Source organism: Pinus tabuliformis, chromosome Q (genome assembly GCF_031772625.1).
Source record: "Pinus tabuliformis cultivar Carrire ecotype Pingquan chromosome Q, CPIR1, whole genome shotgun sequence".
Classification (NCBI taxonomy): Eukaryota; Viridiplantae; Streptophyta; class Pinopsida; order Pinales; family Pinaceae; genus Pinus; species Pinus tabuliformis.
In genome coordinates, this window is record NC_142296.1 from 1,366,444,491 (window position 1) to 1,366,465,624 (window position 21,134).

Genomic DNA, 21,134 nt, shown 5'->3' on the forward strand with positions numbered 1-21,134 from the left:
TAGTGAATCCAGAGGAGTTATCCAATCTTTAAGTTGTGAATGGAAAAATTGGCTTTGTCCTGACTACTCCAGCCTAGGCCCTGTGGTTGTGAATCTTTCTTCCTCCAATTCAAACTAATCATGAAGAACACGTATGCATGCCTGGCTGCCTCTATTTGAATGAAGGTGCCTTCGTCACGGGTTCAACAGTCTAGATTTATTTCCAGATACTCTGTATTACACAGGCCACTGCTATAGGAGCAATTACAGGCTTGCTCCGAAGCACCGCCTTCTTGCAGCATATGACAATTGCCTCATTGCCTTGTAATGGCTCTAGTCTGAAGACCAAGAGAGACAACAACAATGGAAAAGACAAGATCTGTGGCTTCAACACTGGTTCGTAAATCATCTAAAAGTAACAAACAAAGCTCATTGTTCTCATGCTCAGACTCACACAAACACTCCAAACCATGTGATCACCATTCTATACAACAAGTTTCTTAGTAAACATGACATAGTGAAGAACTACATAATAATTTTATATGACAAACAAACAACACACAATTATTCTCCTACTCTGTCGTACTTATTTACCAAAAATTAGTTTCCATGCCTCTCACATTTTCCTGGCCTTCCCATAAGGGAATTAAGCTAGATACCAAAAAGAAAATAGAGAAGCATACATAATACATAGATTTCACACACAATAATATTCATATTTATTATTGTTAAAGATAAATTACAAGTCACATAAATAGTACTTATGAGAACAAATAATTTCCAAACCAGGAAATGGTTTGTTAAGAAAATATATCAACAAAAATCAACAACCAACAAAATAATCTCCCCTATATACTATTACTATTGTAAGAATTATTCCAGTTAATATATAAAAATATCAAACCCAAAACTAGATACAATACTATGATCGAATCGAGTATTTATTATTTATTAATTTATTTATGCATGTTTAACATGTTGGTTTCATGAATGAGCCATGTAAATATTATATCATTAAGTTTCATGCATGTAAATATTATATCATTAAGTTTTGTGCATCTACATGCTTCACAAGGAATATCATGGTCAATCACATCACAGATTGAGCAGCCTTCTCACGAACATGTAATTAAGAAGATATTAAGTATTTATAGGTCAAAATTTTACATGATCACTCTTTTCGATGACCGCTATTATGGATGGCCATTGGTCCACACGGTTATACTTATATTTAGAGTTGATGGAGAAATAAAATGTTCATGATTATGTAAAACTCAAGTGAATGTTTTAGATTGTATATAACTCGAGTTTTGATTGTTTTAGATTTTGTAGAAGTCATTGCTTTCACTTGTAGTTAAGTAGATGAATCAGGTGTAGTTGAGTAGGATTTATTATCCTTTATAAAGAGACATTGCCATGTATTGTGCATCATTTATTTAGAATTGGTCTGATTTAATAAAATATTTTGTTGTGTTATCATATTTCTATTATCGTTATTTATATAAGTTGGTATCAAAGCCTGTCTAAAGAGTGATGAAAAAATTGTGCATTGAGCTTGGTAAGTCAATCGAGCATGGAACATGATGGAGTTGTGTGTATCAGAGCCAATTTAATTCGATTAGAAGGTGTGAGGTATGAATAAAGGAGTTGAAGTATTTTCGGTGTGTGAGAATAAAGTCGCAATCATCGCTATTCTGAGAAAGTCACGAGTCGTCATCTCCAAGTTAATTAATTTGAGTGGAAGCTTGCTGTTGTCATTGTGAAGGAGTCTAGTTTGCTGAAGAAACCGCAGATAAATTAAAGAGAAGCAATTGTTCTAAACCAATGCACTATAGGTTTGTTGGCTAAGTATTGGTTGGCAGCCACAAGGACTTCGATGAGATGGAGAAATTCCTTTTCTTGGCAAGTCAAAGTTTAAAAATATGAAAATGATTTTTTTATAAGTTTTGTTGATTGTTGAATTGAGGGATATTTGGATATATGTTTATGTTTTTTTTTTTTTTTATAAATGAAAAATCCATTTGTTGATTCATATGGAATTGAGTGCACAAATCTAGATGGAGAAAATTATACAAATTGGAAATTTAAGTTGCACACAATATTGGAAGGAGCCCATGTTTAGTCAATAGTAATAGGATATGAAATCAAACCGGTAGCATGAACAACTCCAGTTCAAGATTTGGAGCACAGAGAGACAAAGGCTAAGATACTCTTGCGAATGTCCATATAGGACAATATTATTCCACATATCAGGGATTATAATACATCTCTAGAAACCTGGAAAACACTTAAAAGGTTGTATGAAACTGCCAATACTAATAGAGTATTATTTTTAAAGAAGAAGATTTTATCCATTATGATAGAGGTAAATGAAACTATTAGTAACTTTCTTTCTAGAATCAAAGATATTTCTGATAAGATTGGTGCTATTGGTGAAAAGATTTCCAGCAATGATCTAGTGACAATTACATTGAATGGGATGTTAGATGATTATCATATGTTTATCACTATAATTTCAGCTAGGGAAAAATATCCTACCTTTGATGAATTAACAAGTATTCTCCAACAATAAGAAGAGAGAAGGAAGAATATCAATGGTAGATCTTAAAGTTTAGATTTGGCGTTGGTGACAAAAAGGAAGAAACCATATAGAGGAAAGTCATGGGACAAGAGAAAATGAGGAAAGTCCCATCCAAAACCACATCAAGACAGAACACCACCAAGGACCGATACCTATATAAAGAGGAAGGATGTATGCTGGTAAGCCTAGACACTTCACTAAATATTGCAATAAAAATAAATTTCATGAGTCCAGGCATAGAAGGCATTTAGGAAATTTTGTTGATCAAGAAACCTCAGTTAGTGATAATCTAAATTACCTCAAATTATTCATTTCAAAATCTATCTTATCAATAGAAATTGATGATGGTAATGTATGGTTTACTAACTATGGTGCTTCAATCCATATGACATGCAAAAAGGAATGGTTTGATACCTAAAAATAAAATAATAATGGCACTCACATCTATCTAGGAGATAATCGATCTCATGAAATCAAACGTTATGGTGATGTACGTGTAACCTTACCAAATGGACATGTAAGAAAAATACAAGATGTGATGGATGTTGCTGGAATCAAGAAGAATCTAATCTGTGTGTCCACCATTGTAGATCTGAATCTTAAAGTCAAAATTTTTAAATCACAATGTGTTGTCAAGGACATGCAGGATAACTAAAACATAATAACAAGAGGAGTGTGAATGGGAAGCTTATACAAGCTTGATGTGACCAACAAAAGCCATCATGTCTTGGCATCCACTACCATGACAACAAAATCTCTTTGATATCATAGGTAGGGCCACCTTAATTATCATGACTTGTTGCTACTACAAAAACAAAGAATGGTAGAGGGACTTCAATTGTTAAAGAATGAATATTCGGCATGTGAATGGTGTGCTTTAGGGAATATGGATAGGGAAAATTTCCCTACTCATACAGATAGAAGAAAGAGTGATATTCTTGAACTTGTGCATACAAATGTATGTGGGCCTATGCAGACTAGATCATTAGGAGAAGAATATCATTTCTTAATATTTGTTGATGATTTCACAAAATATACTTGGGTCTATTTCACGATAAAGAAGAGTGATGTATTTTAATATTTCAAAGATTTTAAAATTTTGGTTGAGAAGCAAACAAGAAAATACATCAAGATACTCTAATTTGATCAAGGGGGAGAATATACATTAGGATAATTGGTCAAATACTGCAAATCCCATGGAATTGTACAATAGTACATGATGCCACATACTCCATAGTAGAATAGAGTAGCTGAAGGGAAGAACATAACCTTATTGGAATGTGCAAGGAGCATGATGAAAGGTAAAAATCTTACCAATGCTTTTTGGGCAAAAATTATTAGTACTATTTTTTATTTAAAAAATATAAGTCCAACAAAAAGTTTAAATCATAAGACTCCATTTGAAGTTCTTTATGGTTATAAACCAACATTAAGCCATTTAAGAATATTTAGAAGCAAAGCATTTTCTCATGTTTTGAAAGAATGTAGGAATTTACAGGGTAAGTTCCTCAAATAGAACACCAAAGGACACTGCTCACAAACAGATCACAGATCAATACACTAGTATTATTGACATGGTTAAAACCCTCAAAGAGGGAAACAATCCACGGCCTGAGCCGACGCAGCCACTTCAGGCAATTTATTAATAAAAGAAAGAAAATTTACATAAGCTTCTCTCATGAACGATCACACTACAAATGACCCTCCATGCTCTTTAAATAGAGATCATGGACCAATCAGGTGTTAAGCCATGGATCAAGTGTCGGTAATACCGAGGAGAGAATGAACCGTTAGATCACTTCATGTTTAGAACATATCATGACCGTCAGATTACAAGTTACAAAAGTACATAGTAAAGAAACACACTTTACCTAACTCTACACTATACCAAGTTATACTTAACTATTTCCTATGTGTCGAGATATCCTAACATCCCCCCTTAAGAACAACTTGGGATAAGATTGAAGGATGTACAAATATGACACAATAGGAGAAGGAAGGAGGCATTAGAGCCTATCCCCCCTTAATGACAACTTCATGAAATCCAACCATAAATCGAAGTTTAGTAAACTTCTCCTCTGTGAGAGCCTTTGTGAAGATGTCTGCAACTTGATCATCAGTTGAACAATATTGCACTTCAGGAACATGGTCATGAATGAGCTTTCTGATGAAGTGCATGTGTAGTTCAATGTGTTTTATGCACTGATGTTGGATTGGATCTTTGCATAGTTGAATGGCACTTTGATTATCACACCAAAGTGTAGTCGAGAATGCTGTTGATGAAAGCCAAACTCTAATAGGATCTGACGAAGCCATAGGGCTTCCTTACTAGCTTCTACGACACCACGAGACTCTACTTTTGCTGAAGAAAGAGAAATGACACTTTGTTTCTTGCAAGCCCATGTAATAGGTCTAGAACCAAGAGTGAAGACATAACCTGCAGTAGACTTCTAATCATCAAGGTCACCAGGCCAATCGGAATCAGTGAAACCAACCAATAGAGGAGATGCTTCTGCACTGTAATGAATTCCAAACTAAACTATGCCTCGAACATAACGAAGTATTCTTTTAGCTTCTTTCCAATGAATTTCATGTGGGTTTTTCATAAACTAAGCAATAAGGCCAACAACAAAGGAAAGGTCAAGACGGGTATGGGTCAATACAAAAGTTTTCCTTCAAGCTGACAGTATAAGGTAGCATCAACTTTACGGGAAGTACAAGTGACTGAAAGTTTGGCTCCAGATTGAAAGTGAGAAGGGGCTGGCTTATAGTCTTCCATGTGAAAGTGGTGTAGAAGATCACAGGCATACTTGGACTGGGAAAGGGAAATACCTTCCTTGGATTGCAAGACTTGAAGACCAATAAAATAATGCAAGTGTCCTAAGTCTGTCATTTCAAACTTCTTTTTAAGGCTGGACTTCACATGGTTTATAAGGTTGGGATTACTACTAGTAAGGATAAGATCATCAACATAAAGAACACGAATGATAAGAGACTTACCCACTTTCTTAGTGTACATATTATTGTCAGAATGACACCTAGAAAAGCCAGTATCTAAAAGAAAGCTATACATTTTGGCATACCAATCTCGAGGGGATTGCTGGAGACCATAAATGGATTTCTTAAGCCGACATACAAGGCTGGAGTCTGTTTGTATAAATACAGGAGGTTGTTCCATATAGATTTCTTCATGCAAGTCCCCATGCAAGAATCCATATTTAACATCCATTTGATGGACTTCCTATTTGAAAGAAGCAGCAAGGGAAAAAATAAGGTGGATAGAGTTCATTTTTGCAACATGGGAGAAGGTTTCAGTATATTCAATGCCTTCAACTTGTGAAAAACCCTTAGCAACAAGACGAGCTTTATGTTTATCAACTTTTCCATCTGGTCCAAACTTGGTTCTTTAAACCCATTTTCATCTAACAAGTTTTTGTCCCTTTGGAAGAGGAGCAAGGTCCCATGTATCATTTGCTAATAATGAATGCTATTATTCATTCATAGTTGCGTCCCAATCTAGATGGCCTGAAGCTTCTGCAAAGGTGTCAGGATCATAATTCGATGAAGCTTGAGCCAGTAAAGAAGATGCTCTATCGAACTGAGAACGTGTATGTTGTTGATCTGTAGGATCACCTGCAGGAGCACTTGCTGCATCCTGAGTAGTACGAACCCATTTTGGAAGTTGAGGAGCTGAAGGAGGTTCTTGAGAAGGTGGGGGAGGATTTTCATCCTCACTATCATCATCTGAAGAAGAAATATTTTCATAAGTAGAAGGGATAGAGAGAGGTGGCACATCTGTCGAACTAGGCTCGTAGGCCGATATATTTTCAGCAAACATTACATCTCTTCTAATGATAACATTTTTGGACTTAAGTGGAATAAGTCTATATCTGTTGACATCTTCAGAATATCCAACAAAAATACATTTTTCACTCTTAGGTTCTAAAGCTTTATGTTTCCCATCTAGAATATGGGCCCATGTTTCACTTCAAAACACGAGAAAGTGACTTACATGTGGTTTAATTGAGCTCCATGCTTCTTCTGGAGTGATATTCTTTAAAACCTTAGTAGGAGTGTGATTTATTATGTAATTTGCACAGTTAATTACTTCTGCCCAAAAATTAAGACTAAGTCCTTTAGTTTGAAGCATACAATTAGCCATTTCCTTTAAGGTGCAATTCTTCCTTTCAGCTAACACCATTTTGTTGTGGAGTATATGGAACAATATGTTGCATTTGAATTCCATGCTCAGTGCAAAAGTTAATGAATTTGTTGTTAACATATTCTCCACCATTATCAGATCTTAGCTTAAGAATTTTAATGTCCATATTTTTTCTCAACAAAGGCCTTAAAGGCCAAGAACATGTTAAATACTTCACTCTTGAGTTTTAAGAAGTATACCCAAGTGCATTTGGAGAAATCACCAATGAAAGTTAAGAAATAATTGTAGCCAGAGAATGAAGCAACTGGAAGTGGACCACATAAATCACTATGCACAAGTTGTAAAGGGGCTGAGGCGTGCCAAGAGGCATGTTTTTCAAAACTATCCCGATGATGTTTCCTGAGTACACATCCAGAAAATACACCATCTCTGCAAGATACCATAGGAAGACCTATCACCATATTTTATTTACATAGATTTTGAAGGGAGAGATAGTTTAAGTGACCAAATCTCTCATGCCAAAGTTTGCTCACTTCATCATTATGAGCAACAAATACCGAGGGAAGAGTTGATGGCCCAAATTTGTTAAACTTATACAACCTTGTAGAATCATCAGCAATGCTAGTAGCTAAAATCTATTTAGGATCTCTTAGGTCCTTAATTACAACATCGTGAAGTGAAAATTCAATGGTTTTACCTTCACCTGAATGAATTATCTGATATACAGATAGAAGGTTGCAGGATAAGGTTGGAACACATACTACATCATTAAATTGACCATTGTCTAGATGAACAGTGCCAATCCCTACAAAAATAAGAGATCTATCATCACCAACATATATATTTGACTCGTGCTTGTTCTTGGTGTTATAATCATTTAAAGAAAAAAGCATGGCTTTGTTTTTGGCCATGTGATAAGAAGCTCTAGAATGAATGAGCTGCTCATGAGAATGAGAAGAAGAAGATACATTTAGTGCATAACCAGACCAAGATGCTTGACAACCACATGCAGAAAGTGTTATTCCTGAAGATGAAGTTGATGTTGAAGAGTGCTCCAAATGGATGTTATGCTTCTTCATTGCTACTTCCAAGGCTTCCATCTTCTTAAAGCATTTAGATTCTAAGTGGTCATCTCGATTACAATAGTTGCAATGTTTATCAGTCTTCTTCCCTTTGTTTTTATTTGCCTTATCATTTTGTTGAATTGATTTTTCATTTTGAGATTGAAATTGCTTAGGACCATTCTTTTTAGGATATTGCTTCTTAGGATTCTTTGAATTTGGTTGTTGCTGGGAAGCTAAGGCTTTCTTAGAAGAGTTTCCAAGATTAAGAAGACCATGATGTAAGATTTTTTCTTGTTCTCTTATTAAAGAATCACAAAATAGGGGGACTTGTAGTCTTGTCCTTGAGAAATAAAGGCTTCTCTAATAGAATGGAAGGTGGAAACAAACACAGAGTAGGATGGTCCCAACTCAGTAAGAATGGAATAGATAAGGTTACCATCTTCTTTCTTAACCTTAACACCTTCCAAGAGAAGTCTAAAGGTGTTGAACTTGGACAAAAATCCTTCAATGGAAGAAAAATTATTGGGGTCCAATGTAAGCAACTCATTTTCGAGTTTATGGGCTCTAATTTCATTTTTAATTCCAAAAAAGTTAGTGAGTTGTTTGATTGATTCATTAGGGGTAGCAAGTTCTGCAATATGGAATCTGAGGTCTAGAGAAATAGGCATCCCTATCAACCCATGTGCTTGATCTTGCCTATTTTCCCATTTGGTTGCCTTATCTTCATCTTTAGGTTTAGTTTCTTGGCCTGAGGCTATTCTGTAAAGACCTTTACTTCTAAGTAAATCCACAATGTAGGACCACCATTGGAAGTAGTTGGTGCTGTTAAGAATAGCTTGGCATGGACTTTCCATTTTAATAGAAACTGAAGCTGTAGATGTTGAAACAAAGTGTTCCAATGGAAAGATCTTGAAAATTTAGGCTGATTAAAAAAAACAGCTTTCGGATGAAGAAGTTATGGCCTTTTGAAGAAACGTTGTTGAAGATGCAGATGAAGTATGTGAATGTAAGAAGGGAATGAAAATGTTATATTTTTAAAAAAATCCCTCCCCCTTTCCAAACTTAATCCAATTAGCTCACTTAAAAAAAATTAAAAATTATGTATCCCACTTTTATAAATAAGTGAAATGTACTTTATGATCTACCCACTAAATTGTAACTTAAATAAAAGATAAAGAGACTTTAGAATTATGAGTGACTCAATTTTTATAATGGGTGAGAAAATTTTTAGATAAAGTAACTTTAAAATGTAAGTTACATGTGATTTTTGAAAAAGTAACTCAACAAAAAGAAAGATTTTAAATCAAGACCTCTATTTTCATAAAGTAACTTTAGACCAAGTGAGTTAGTTTAAAGGTTAGCAATTTTTGGAAAAGAGGAAGGGGTTTTTTTTTTAGTCTTGAAGCTTTGGGGTTCGTGCTTACTTGAAAAATCTCTTTTTGCCTACAAAACAAAAAACCACACAACCCAACATGAACATACAATAGAAACCAAACCTTATGGCTTGAAGTTAGATTTCGTCAGAAACTAAATATTTTCTTCAATGTTTCTGATTTTCCAAGATCACACTAAGGCGCGGCGGAAAAGAGCATACACATGAGAAAAATCCTTCCTTTTTGTTTCTGATTTTCCCAGATTGCACAAAGTCATAGGGCAAAGAACATACACAAAAATGAAAGGTATAGATCTAGTAATAAAAAAACAGAGAGCTAAATAAATCGAAATACAGAGAGAGATGAATAACTAAAACTCCAAATAAAGATTGTATGCCTCCAAATCTTAAAAATGATGTAGCTAGGGCTACCGAAAACCTTTTCAGATGAAATGAAAGGGTTCCTCACTGGAATAAATGTTCCTAACACAATAGAGCAGTCCTCTCTACTCAAAAGCAGTTATTAATAGTAGATCTAGGAAACAACAGTCACATGCACTTGTACCGACTTCGGGATTTGGATCACCAACAGATGCAGCCCTCAAATAGCTCTGATACCATGTAGTAATTTATAGGGTAAGTTCCTCAGATAGAACACCAAAGGACACCGGTCACAAACAGATCACATATCAATACACCAATATGTTTGACGTGATTAAAACCCTCAAAGAAGGAAATAGTCCATGGCTTGAGCCAATGCGACCAATTCAGGAAATTTATTAAGAGAATAAAGAAAATATACATAAGCTTCTCTCATGAATGGTCACCCTACAAATGACCCTCAATTCTCTTTAAATAGAGATCTTGGACCAATCGGGTATTAAGACACAGATCAAGTGTCGGTAATACCAAGGAGAGAATGAACCGTTAGATCACTTCATGTCTAGAACATATCATGATTGTCGGATTATAAGTTAAAAAGTAAATAGTGAAGAAACACACATTACCTAACTCTACACTAGACCAAGTTATGCTTAACTATGTCCCATGTGTCGGAATATCCTAACAAAGAAGATAGGAGAAAACTTGATGCTAAAGATATCAATTATATTTTCATTAGTTATTATTCTGATAATAAATCACAAAATATGTTTGATCCTTCTACTCATCATTTCTCTGCGAGCAAAGATGTCTTGTTTCATGAAATTCTTTCATGAACTTGCAGATGAAGGCCTTAAGGAGGACAAACATGATGCATGGCATATTCCTCATGATTTGATGATGTTATGGAAGAAGTTGATGACAAACAAGAACATAAACAAGAGGAAGAATATTGTGATATGCACACTTCAAGTAGTGAAGGCATGCATAGGGAGGAAATAAGTCACTAAAAAGTAAAAGGAGAGATGAAAGCAATGAACAACCAAGAAGGTCATCATGCCGAATTCAGCCACCAGTAAGGTATAAAGACTATGCCTTGATGACTAAAGTGATGAATGCACTAGAACCTTTGAATTTTAAAGAAGCTAATGAACATGGAGAATGAATAAATACAATGAAGGAAGAATATGATTCCATTATAAAAAAATGATAGAAGGAAATTAACATAATTACCTAAGAATAAAGTTCCCATAGGATCAAAATGGTTGTTAAAAACAAAATTTAATGCTGATGGAACTATTGATAAAGATAAAGCTAGACTTGTAACAAAGAGTTATTCACAGAAAGAAAGGATAGATTATGATGATTTCATTGGAAACTAAGCATAATTGGAAATTAAATCAGTTAGATGTCAAATCAGGATTTCTAAATGGAGAATTAAAAGAAGAACACTATCTTGTTCAACTATAAGGTTTTGTAAAATACATAGAAGAACATATTTTTTGCAGGTTAAAGAAAGCACTATATGGACTCAAACGGGCACCCAAGTCTAATTGGTATGTGAAGATTGATAGATTCTTCTCTCAACTGGGTTTTACTAAAAGTAAAGAAAATCCAAATCTCTATATCAAGAGGGATGAAAAATGACATATTATTTTGATTTACGTATATGTTGATGATCTTATCACAATAGGAAGCGTTACCAATTTAATTGAAAAAATCAAAAACAATCTTTCATAGGAATTTGAAATGAAAGATCTTGGAGAGTTGCATTATTGTTTAGGCCTTGAAGTTTGGATAGATAATGGTAGAACCTTTGTCACACAAAGTAGATACACACAACAATTAATCAGGGGGTTCAATATGAATGGATGTAAAGTGGTATCTACACCATTGGAAAAGAAATGTTAAACTCAACAGTGATGATAAAACAAAAGAAGTGAATGGCACATTATATAGACAATTAGTGGGAAGTCTAAATTAATTAACTACAACTATGTTAGATATTGCATATTTAGTTAGTATACTTGGTCAATTCATGGCTAAGCCATATGAAAGTCATTGGAAAGAAACTAAGAGAGTCCTTTGATATTTGAAGGAGACTGAAAATTTTGGTATTGATTATACTAATGATTTGAATGTTTAATTGACAGGTTATTCAGACTCTAATTAGTGAGGAGATCAATATATCGGAAGTCCACCTCTGGTTATGCATTTAGTATTAGATCCAATATTGTGTCATGGAGTAATAAGAAACAACCAACTATTTCTTTTTCTTCCACTGAAGCTAAGTATAAGGCCGTATGAAGTGAAACGTATGAAGCAATTTGGCTAAGAAGAATTCTTGAAAACATGGGAGTAAAATAGGAAGGACCAACAAAGATCAATTATGACAATCGAAGCTCCATCAAATTAGCAAGCAACCCATCAATCATGCAAGATTAAAACACATTGAGACACAACACCATTTTGTACGAGAAAAGATACAATTAAAGGAAATTAGTTTGATCTATTGTAATACAAATGATAATGTGGTAGACATGTTTACTAAGGCTCTACGTAAAGCTAAGTTTATGTTATTTATAGACAAGTTAGGTGTGATAAATAATTCATTTCTCCATTAAGGGGGATACTTAGATTTAATGGAGAAATAGAATGTTCCAGATTATGTAGAACACCAGTGAATGTTCTAGATTGTGTAGAACTCGGGTATTGATTGTTCTAGATTTTGTAAAAGTCGTTGTTTTAAGTATGAGTCAGTTATTAGGCATTAGCTAATCCAGATTTAAACAGGAACACAAAAAATTACAGATATAACCATATATACAAAGATGTAGTAGAAATAACACTTCATTTCATTAATATCAAATATTGAAATATGCTTGCAAACATAATGGAAATAAGACTAGCTCGGGTGATGGTAGCTTATCTCTGAGAAGAGATGTGGCGGCTACATGTCTTTGAACTATGTTACAATGAGGCTCCAAGGCCTATTTATTATTGAGAAACAATGGAAAACCCTAAACGTCCAAAATCCTAACTCTAGGAGATGAAGCGCCAAACTATGGGCCCTGTTTGGGTAAATTGGTACATCAATTTCCTGGGTTCATAACTTTGGCATGCAATCTCCGTTTGACGCGCACAATACCTTGTTAGAAAGATCTATTATAGGACTACAACTTTTGAGTGAGAAAAATCAATCTGCAACCCATGTTGCTCTCGGTTTTCCCAAAAAACTTCATTTAGGCCCTCAAAATGGTTCTAGAAGTTTAGGGCACAAAAAACTGCCACAAATAGTAAATTCTGCTACAAATAAGGAAATTGAAAAATTGAAAGAAAAAAAGGTGGGGGTCCAAGTGGAATAGGTGGGTGGCCACCAATATCCACCTGGATCATTCCTCCCCCCTTAGGAAGCAATGTTCCCCATTGCATTGAGTTCCTCCATGAGATGAGGAAACTTCTATTGAACGTGGTCCTTGGTGAGCCACTTGCCATGGTGAAGGAGTTAGTTTGCTTTGACAACTCGATATAGTTTGATCTTTTGTTGTCGGTTGTTCTTGATCTTTGTGTCCATGATCCGTTCAGTTGTGGCTTGTTCCTTCCAATTTGGATTTAACTCTGTAGGTGTAGGTTGTTTTGCAATGTGTGATGTGTCTAGCAATGGTGGGAAGTATGGTCGAAGGTGATCCACATTGAACACTGGGTGTAGGCCAAAGAATGGGGGAATGCTGATCTCAAATGCATTATCTCCGATAGCCTTGGTAATGGTGTAAGGACCATATCAGAGTGGTTTGAGTTTCCAATAGTCTCTGGTAAGGTGTTCCTTTTGCAAATGCAACCAGACTTTGTTGCCCACCTGAAACTTGTGTGGCACCCTATGTTGAACATGTCACTGCTTGTACTTAGCATTTGATTTCTTTAGAATGTTGTGGACCTGCTGGCGGATATGTTTGATGTGCTCAATGAAGTTGTTTTCCTTATCGGTTTTGGACTAGACATGAGACGAATCTGCCGAAGTAGCTGCAAATGGCATAGCCACATCAATGGGACATAGTGGCTGGAATCCCAAGCCCACCTGAAAAGGGTTGTGGCGAGTTGAGCTATGGAGAGCCTGGTTATAGAAATGTTGGACATAGGGGAGGCTTTCATCACATGTGCGTGGATGCTTTAAGTTGTACATTCCCATAATGTGTACGATCATCCTGTTGATGACCTCTGTCTGGCCACCAGTTTGGGGATGGAAAGTTGTGGACTTAGTGAGCTTGGTGTCTAGCATCGACCAGAGACTGGACCAAAATGTATTGAGGAACCTACTATCCCGATCTAAGATGATAGACTGTGGGATCCCAAAGTGTACCCACACTCGTTCAAAGAAGAGTTTAGTAGTTTCTTCCACTGTGATATTCTTCTTGCAGGCCACCATAATGGCCATCTTTGAGAATTTGTCAATGACCACAAAAACACAGCTGTTGCCATGCTTAGTATAAGGAAGGCTCAACATGTAATCCATGGAGATGGATTCCCAAGGTTGACTAGGGGTAGGAAACAGAGTATAGAGGCCTTGCTTCTTGATGGTTGGTTTGGAAATGGTGAAGGCAGTGCAAGATCTAATGTACTTGCAAACATCCTGTCGAAGATTCGGCCAATAGAAATACTTCTGAAGTAATGCCACCTTCTCGACCCCAAAATGCCCAACGGCCTGATTTTGGTGTGCTTCACAAATCATCTTCGCACGCTCGCTTGAAGGAACCCAAAGGTGTCCTAGGTGGCATAATAGGGCATCCTAGAGGTGAAAATATGGAACTTACTGACCCTCCAAGAGCGTCTGGTATGTGTGGCCAAATTTTGGGTCGCTTTTGTAGAGAAGTGGCCAATCAGATGTCTCGTGCCCACAAGAGTTGAGCACGGTGGTTAACACCATGATTGGTGGTTGGCTGAGGCAATTTGCAACATTGTTGGTGCTACCCTTCTTATACTTGATATTCAAATGGAATTGTTGCAGGTATGTGGACTGGTTCTGATGGCAATCATTCTATAACTTCCCTTGTGTTTGTATGAACTACAGGGGCCGATGGTCTATGTGGATGATCGTTTCCTTCCCCAAAATGTAATTCTTCCATTGTTTACAGGCCTACACAATGGAGTACATCTCTTTGTCATAAGTGGGATACTTCTGGACCATGTCTGAAAGTGTCTCACTGTGATATGCCACTGGATGCCCCTGTTGAGTAAGGATTTCCCCAATAACATAGTAAGAGGCATCTTTCTCGATCTTACATGGTTGTTGCAAGTCTTTAATGTGAACACTTGTGCAGAGTAGAGGCGATGTTTCAACTCTGTGAATGCCTTCTATTGAGATTCAAAACCAAAGAATTTTGCTTTCGCTCCTCCTTTGGTGACTTGACTCAAGGGCCAAGTGATATGAGAGAACCCTAACATGAACCTGTGGTAGAAATTGGCAAGACCCAGAAAGCTGCGGAGCTCTGTCAGAGTAGTTGGACCTGGCCAATCCCGAATGACTAGGATCTTGGCTGGATCCACATGCACCCTCCGTTCATCAATAATGTATCCCAGATACTGAACCTGGGTCATGCCAAAAGTGCATTTCTCCAAATTGGCACATAGCTTGTGGTGCCACAGTGTTTGGAGAACCTGTCAGATGTGGTGGAGGTGCTCTTCCCAACTCTAGTTGAAGATTAGGATGTCATCCAAGTATACCACTACAAATGAGTCGGTGAATGGCCAAAAGATGTCATCCATCAGCCTCATGAAGGTTGCAGGAGCATTCCGTCAACCTGAAAGGCATAACCAATCATTCGAAAAATCCCTCCTTTGCTTTGAAGGTAGTCTTCCACACATCGGAGGGTTTGATTGGTACCTGGTGATATCTTGATTTCAAGTTGATCTTGCTGAAATATTTGGCCCCCTTCAGTTGGTCGAAAAGGTCATCAATATGTGGGATCCGGTAACTATTTCAGATAGTGATGTTTTTTAGCGCCTGATAGTCAATACAGAGTCTACAAGTCCCATCCTTCTTTTGTACCAACATGATCGGGCTCCCATAGGGCGATGAACTTGGTCAGATGTGACCTTTCTAAAATAGCTCTTGAATCTGCCTCTTGATTTCGTTGTTCTCTAGAACGAAGCACTGATATATTGGTCCATTGGGCAATGTCACACCTGGGGTCAGATCGATGGAGTGCTTGACCTGATAGTGCAGAGGCACCCCTACGGAGGAGGTGAATGTGTCCTCATACTCCTCCATGACCTTGTCCATCTGTTGTTGTTGTCTAGAGGTTGTGGCCACCGTCTTCTTCTTTCGCTTAGGGCGTATCATCAGGAAAATGAATTTCCCATTTTTGGAAATGAGCTTACTGCATTGTTTTGTAGTAACCAAAGAGATGGCAGTAGGCGGTGCTACCTCCGGTATCTTATACAACTAATTTCCCAAAGTAACAATAACACCACGAGGCCTTGACTCATACACATCATGTCACTTCCATAAGTATGGTTGGCCTAATATTACATCGCAAACATCAAGGGGAGAAACATCACATAATACCTCATTCATGAAGGGCTTGATGCTATATGGAAGGCATTCTAGAATGAATCCCAAGTGGGTGCGGCTGAAGACAGTGATGTTGTACTTTCATCCTTCTGCTCGTAGTAGGTTTCCCACCAGTCCTTGATGTGGGGGGGCAGCTTTGAGAAGAGAAAAGGTAATCTTTTCCTGGTGGAAAAATTATGAACAGAAAAATACCCTTCTAGCATATTTAACCATTTATCTACGGTGTCTGCATATATCCGACCCTTAAATATGGGAATGTCAAAGTTCACTTGTACCTTAGAGGGTGTGGTGCTTCTAGAGTAGTTTCCAGAAGTAGATGTGTTGCCCTTGGGTAGCTGCTGAAGGATCTGGGCAAAGTTGTCCATCATCGCATTCCTTTGTCACTTGAGGGCTTCTTCGAGTAAGATTTTTATAGGATCTCATGCCCCTCATGTTTCTTTTCATCCACCATGGGAGGCCGTCGGGATTTTGAGATGTTGGTCTTGCAAAGGTTCGACTAGTTCAAGCCCTAACTCCTTATATCCCGACCTCGTTGGGGACATGCAAAGAAAAACAGAGAGTGTAGATTGCTCTGATACCACTGGTACGGATTGAAAAATGGACGCAACAAATTACAGATATAACCATAAATACAAAAATGTAGTGGAAATAACACTTCATTTCATTAATATCAAATACTAAAATATGCTTACAAATAGAATGGAAATAAGACTAGCTCAGGGGATGGTAGCTTATCTCTAAGAAGAGATGTGGCAGCTACATGCCTTTGAATTGTGTTACAATGAGGCTCCAAGGCCTATTTATTATTGAGAAACAATAGAAAACCCTAAACATCTGAAAACCTAATCCTAGGAGATGAAGCACCAAACTATGGGCTTTGTTTGGGTAAATTGGTACATCAACTTCTCGGGGTCGTAACTTTGGCATACGATCTCTATTTGATGTGCACAATACCTTGTTAGAAATATCTATCCGATGACTACAACTTTTGAGTGAGCAACATCAATTTACAACCCATGTCACTCTTGGGTTTCCCAAAAAACGTCGTTTAGGGCCTCAAAACGGCTCTGGAAGTTCAAGACCAGAAAAACTGCCAAAAATAGTAAATTGTGCTACAAATAAGGAAACTAAAATACTGAAAGAAACAATGGTGGGGGTCCAAGTGGAATAGGCAAGTGGCCACTAATATCCACCTGGATCATTAGCCTAGTTTAATAAAAACTTATGTTGTGTTTTCATGTTTCTATTATCGCTATTTATTTAAGTGTTATTAAGTAGAAATTTTTAAAAGAGGGTCTATCTTCATTCTTAATATATACAAGTTTTTAAGTATTAATATGATAGTAAAGTTTTTTCCTAAGTGTTGGATGCAAAGCCTTATTTTGTCTACTTTTAAAAGTGGAGATGAAAAAGCATTCTCTCTAATTATAAGGCTATTATGATAAGCCACGTTGTACTCATGTGTAATAGAGTTATTTTGGAAAAGAAGATTAATGTATGTGTAGAAAGGTATGATAAAAGAGCTAAAAACCAAGATATCTTTAGGTGATATCATTCAAGTGTGGACCACCTAGTTATTCTCATGATCATTGGGGAGGACTGTCACAATAAGGAAATAGATCTCTTCTATTGTTTCATTGACTTTAGAAAAGCTTTTGACACCATTCCTAAGACATACTCGTGGAAGAGGATGGAAGAGATAATGATTCGTCTTGATTTGAGCATAGTTGTGGCAAGTTTGTATGAGAATGTTATTGCTAGGTTTAGGACCATTGAGGGTTGGTCATAAGAAACTAGTTGCAATCTCTGAGTCAAGCAAGGTTGTCTCTTGTCACCAATCCTTTTTGGCATATACATTGATAGGTTAGAAGAATGTTTGGAAGATGCATGTTGTGTTTTCCCCATGCTTATTTCTATAGTCATGAATCATCTACTTTGTGATGACAATAATTTTATTTTAGTGAGGAGTTATTATAGTCTTAGCAAGCAACTAAGAATCGTATAAGAGTTTTATTTCTAGATGGGTATGATTGATATTACTAACAAACAAAAGTCATAATAATTAAATCCAGAAAGATCACATATGATATTTTCATATATGACAACAACTTGGAGGAAGTTTCTTCATACAAATATCAAATATAGATCACAAGCTCAACTTGAATTATAGCATAGAGAAATGGATAAATTGAGGATGGAAGATTATTATGGGTTTGAAAGAAATTGTAAGTGAGCATATATTAGATTGGTATTAAAAAAATTCCCTCTTAAATTCTCATTATTCATATTATTTGATATAGGTGTGAGATGCGGGGTCACATTATCTCCATAGATTCATGAATGAAGATAGAACATATCCATCTTAAAACACTTCCCTTAATATTTTTTTTTGAGTATATAAAAAATGCTATGGGAACTTTCACCCATTAACCTTAGTCTCTTCCAAAAATTTCACCCATCAACCTTAGTCTCATATCCCATGGGTTAATTCCATATTACCTGGCTGTCTGCTTCATGTGTTGTGTGATTGACATCAATGTTCTCTGTACCCTTCTGCTCATTCACATTGATGCATACACTGGCAATGCAACAATCAACCTAAATAATTTATAATATTTAGCCCCTGTGGAGTTCCTGGATCAAACATGCATAAACAAATTAATAAATATAATTATAAGGATGGTTTCTAGATTTGGATGTGGGTTGAAATATGGTTTAGTTTGCGTAGAATGTACATGATTCTGGTCACAAGTCGACCGAATTCATACCTGCACCAGGTAGGTCACTCATGAATTTGCGCCGATCATTCATCATTTTGTTATTTATAAATGTCAAACCTGAAGTTGCGTATAAAAGTATATTTTGGTTTCGGAATCTATACCAGTAAAGTGGTATCAAACCAATTATTAATTTAGCTGCTGGCATCCACTTTAGACTCGTGGGAAGCAGACTGTTAGTCGTGTTCGCTTAAATAAATGCATGGAGGAGGGTGTCGACTTTGGATTTCGGCGATGGCTGCTTCGGAGAAGCTAAGGTTTGTTCTTTTAAAGCCTAAAAACCTCCTGCTGCCACATCTGAAATCAATCCAATGCAAGCATGCGCACACAGATTTCGTAAAATTAAAATATGAAAGTGCAAGAGTTCCGATAAATCTGACCTGGTCGCATCAGTGATACCTTTGGTCTTTTGAGCCGTCTAACTAGTTGTTGTTATGTTTTATTTATTTATTGATTGATTGTACAGTTGTATAGTTACATGCAAGATATTTTTGATTGTATAAGTAGTTTCAAATTTTAGTTTTTGGTGACTCGGAATCTATCACTAAACTTAAGATTCAAAAAATTCGCCAAAATTTATAAAAAAATAACGTTTAGTCTACATCTACATCAGTGCTGATAAACCTGAGGAAACGTTCGTGTACCTTTTGTCTTTGCAAATCAGTCCTGAGATTTTTTGCATTATAACGCAATCCAATTATTTTGCCCTTCTGTCTTATTACTCCAACCATAATAATAAATATCTTCTCGCAGGACATCGAACATATGTAATAGTTTTTTCAATGTTAAGCGTGCAGTCTTAGAACATCATGGCTGACCTAACCCTAATATGAATTTGCTCGTGAAAGTTGAATTTTGCAGAAAATAAAGGAGATGTTCTCGCATCTTGTCGGCTCAGTGGCGGACTAGCGTCGTGCCCGGCATATATTTTTTTAGTGTCAAATGTCAATGATTGCGTTATCATACTGATCCGTTTCATTGTGATTCAATTGTTTAATGTTCATGGAAAAAGTTGAGTGTAGTTTCCCCTCGCATCACAATTGTTTAATGTTCATTGAAATGGTTGGTTGAGTGTGGTTTCGGTTCACTTCACCATTTATTTTTTTTAAGTAGAAAAAGGGCTTTCATTAAATGAATCAGAGTACATATGCAAAAGAGTCATAGATCAAACTTACATTTAGGTGAGAGGACTATAAGTGTCCTGTCTATATAAAAAAAGCGAGACAAAAACATGATCCATAAAATATATAGCGAGACAAAAGGAGAGTTGTAATACAAGGATTAGGGAAAGCAGAGTTTAAATAATAACAATGAGACATTAGAGCTTTCAGATCAAAATCTGTCTAGATCACAACAAAGAAGCAGAGACAAATTCCTAGAAATGAATTGAACTCTATGCCGCATAGCATCCTTGCTTGGACAAATCATCTACTTCTCCATTATGTTCAGAGAATATGTGCGTGAAAGAGATCCACCTAAAAGCCATTTTCAATACTCAGATTCTCTACTTCCAATTGAGGAGAGAATGTGCTTGGAGGTCACAACATTCATTCACCCATTCAATCACGGACTTGGAATCACCAAAAATTGCAATCTCTAACAAATCAATCTAGTTAGCTCAATATATGACTCCCCATAATGCCAGAAGCTCAGCCCTGGTGTTTCTTCCAGATCCACTGTGCCATAAAAATCTAAAAGTGTGAGAAGGGTCAAGATATATTACCATGTCATTGCTATAGGATCCAAATGAGTAGGCTCCATCAAAGAACCCTACAGGGTAGGGGAACCATAGATCCTTCTGGATTTGAAGGGGGTAGGGAGGCAGAGAGGCTACAATGGATAATTCCTTATAGTACGCCACGATCAAGGAGCATGTCCTAGCAATATCTGATGGAACAAAGTCGATGATTTGAGCATTGCAAGTCTGCCAAATACCCCAAAGGAGGAAGAAAGGAAGGGATCTGTGAAACTTGTTGTTAGCAAACCACATCTCAAGACTAGAGATGACTTCTGACTAGTTTAGAGCAACATTATAATGTAGAAGTCGAAGCACACCAAACCAAACAACAGTGGAGGAAGAGGTGTGAAATGTCTTCTCCGTGGACCCTACATAGTCCACAATGACTCGGCCCTGAAATCTTCTTTTGATGAGGTTTTCCAATGTTAAAATCCTATTATGTGCCACCATCCAAAGGAAGCATTTGAGCTTTAGTGGCACAGGCCAACTCCACGACGTGGATAGCCAAGGGT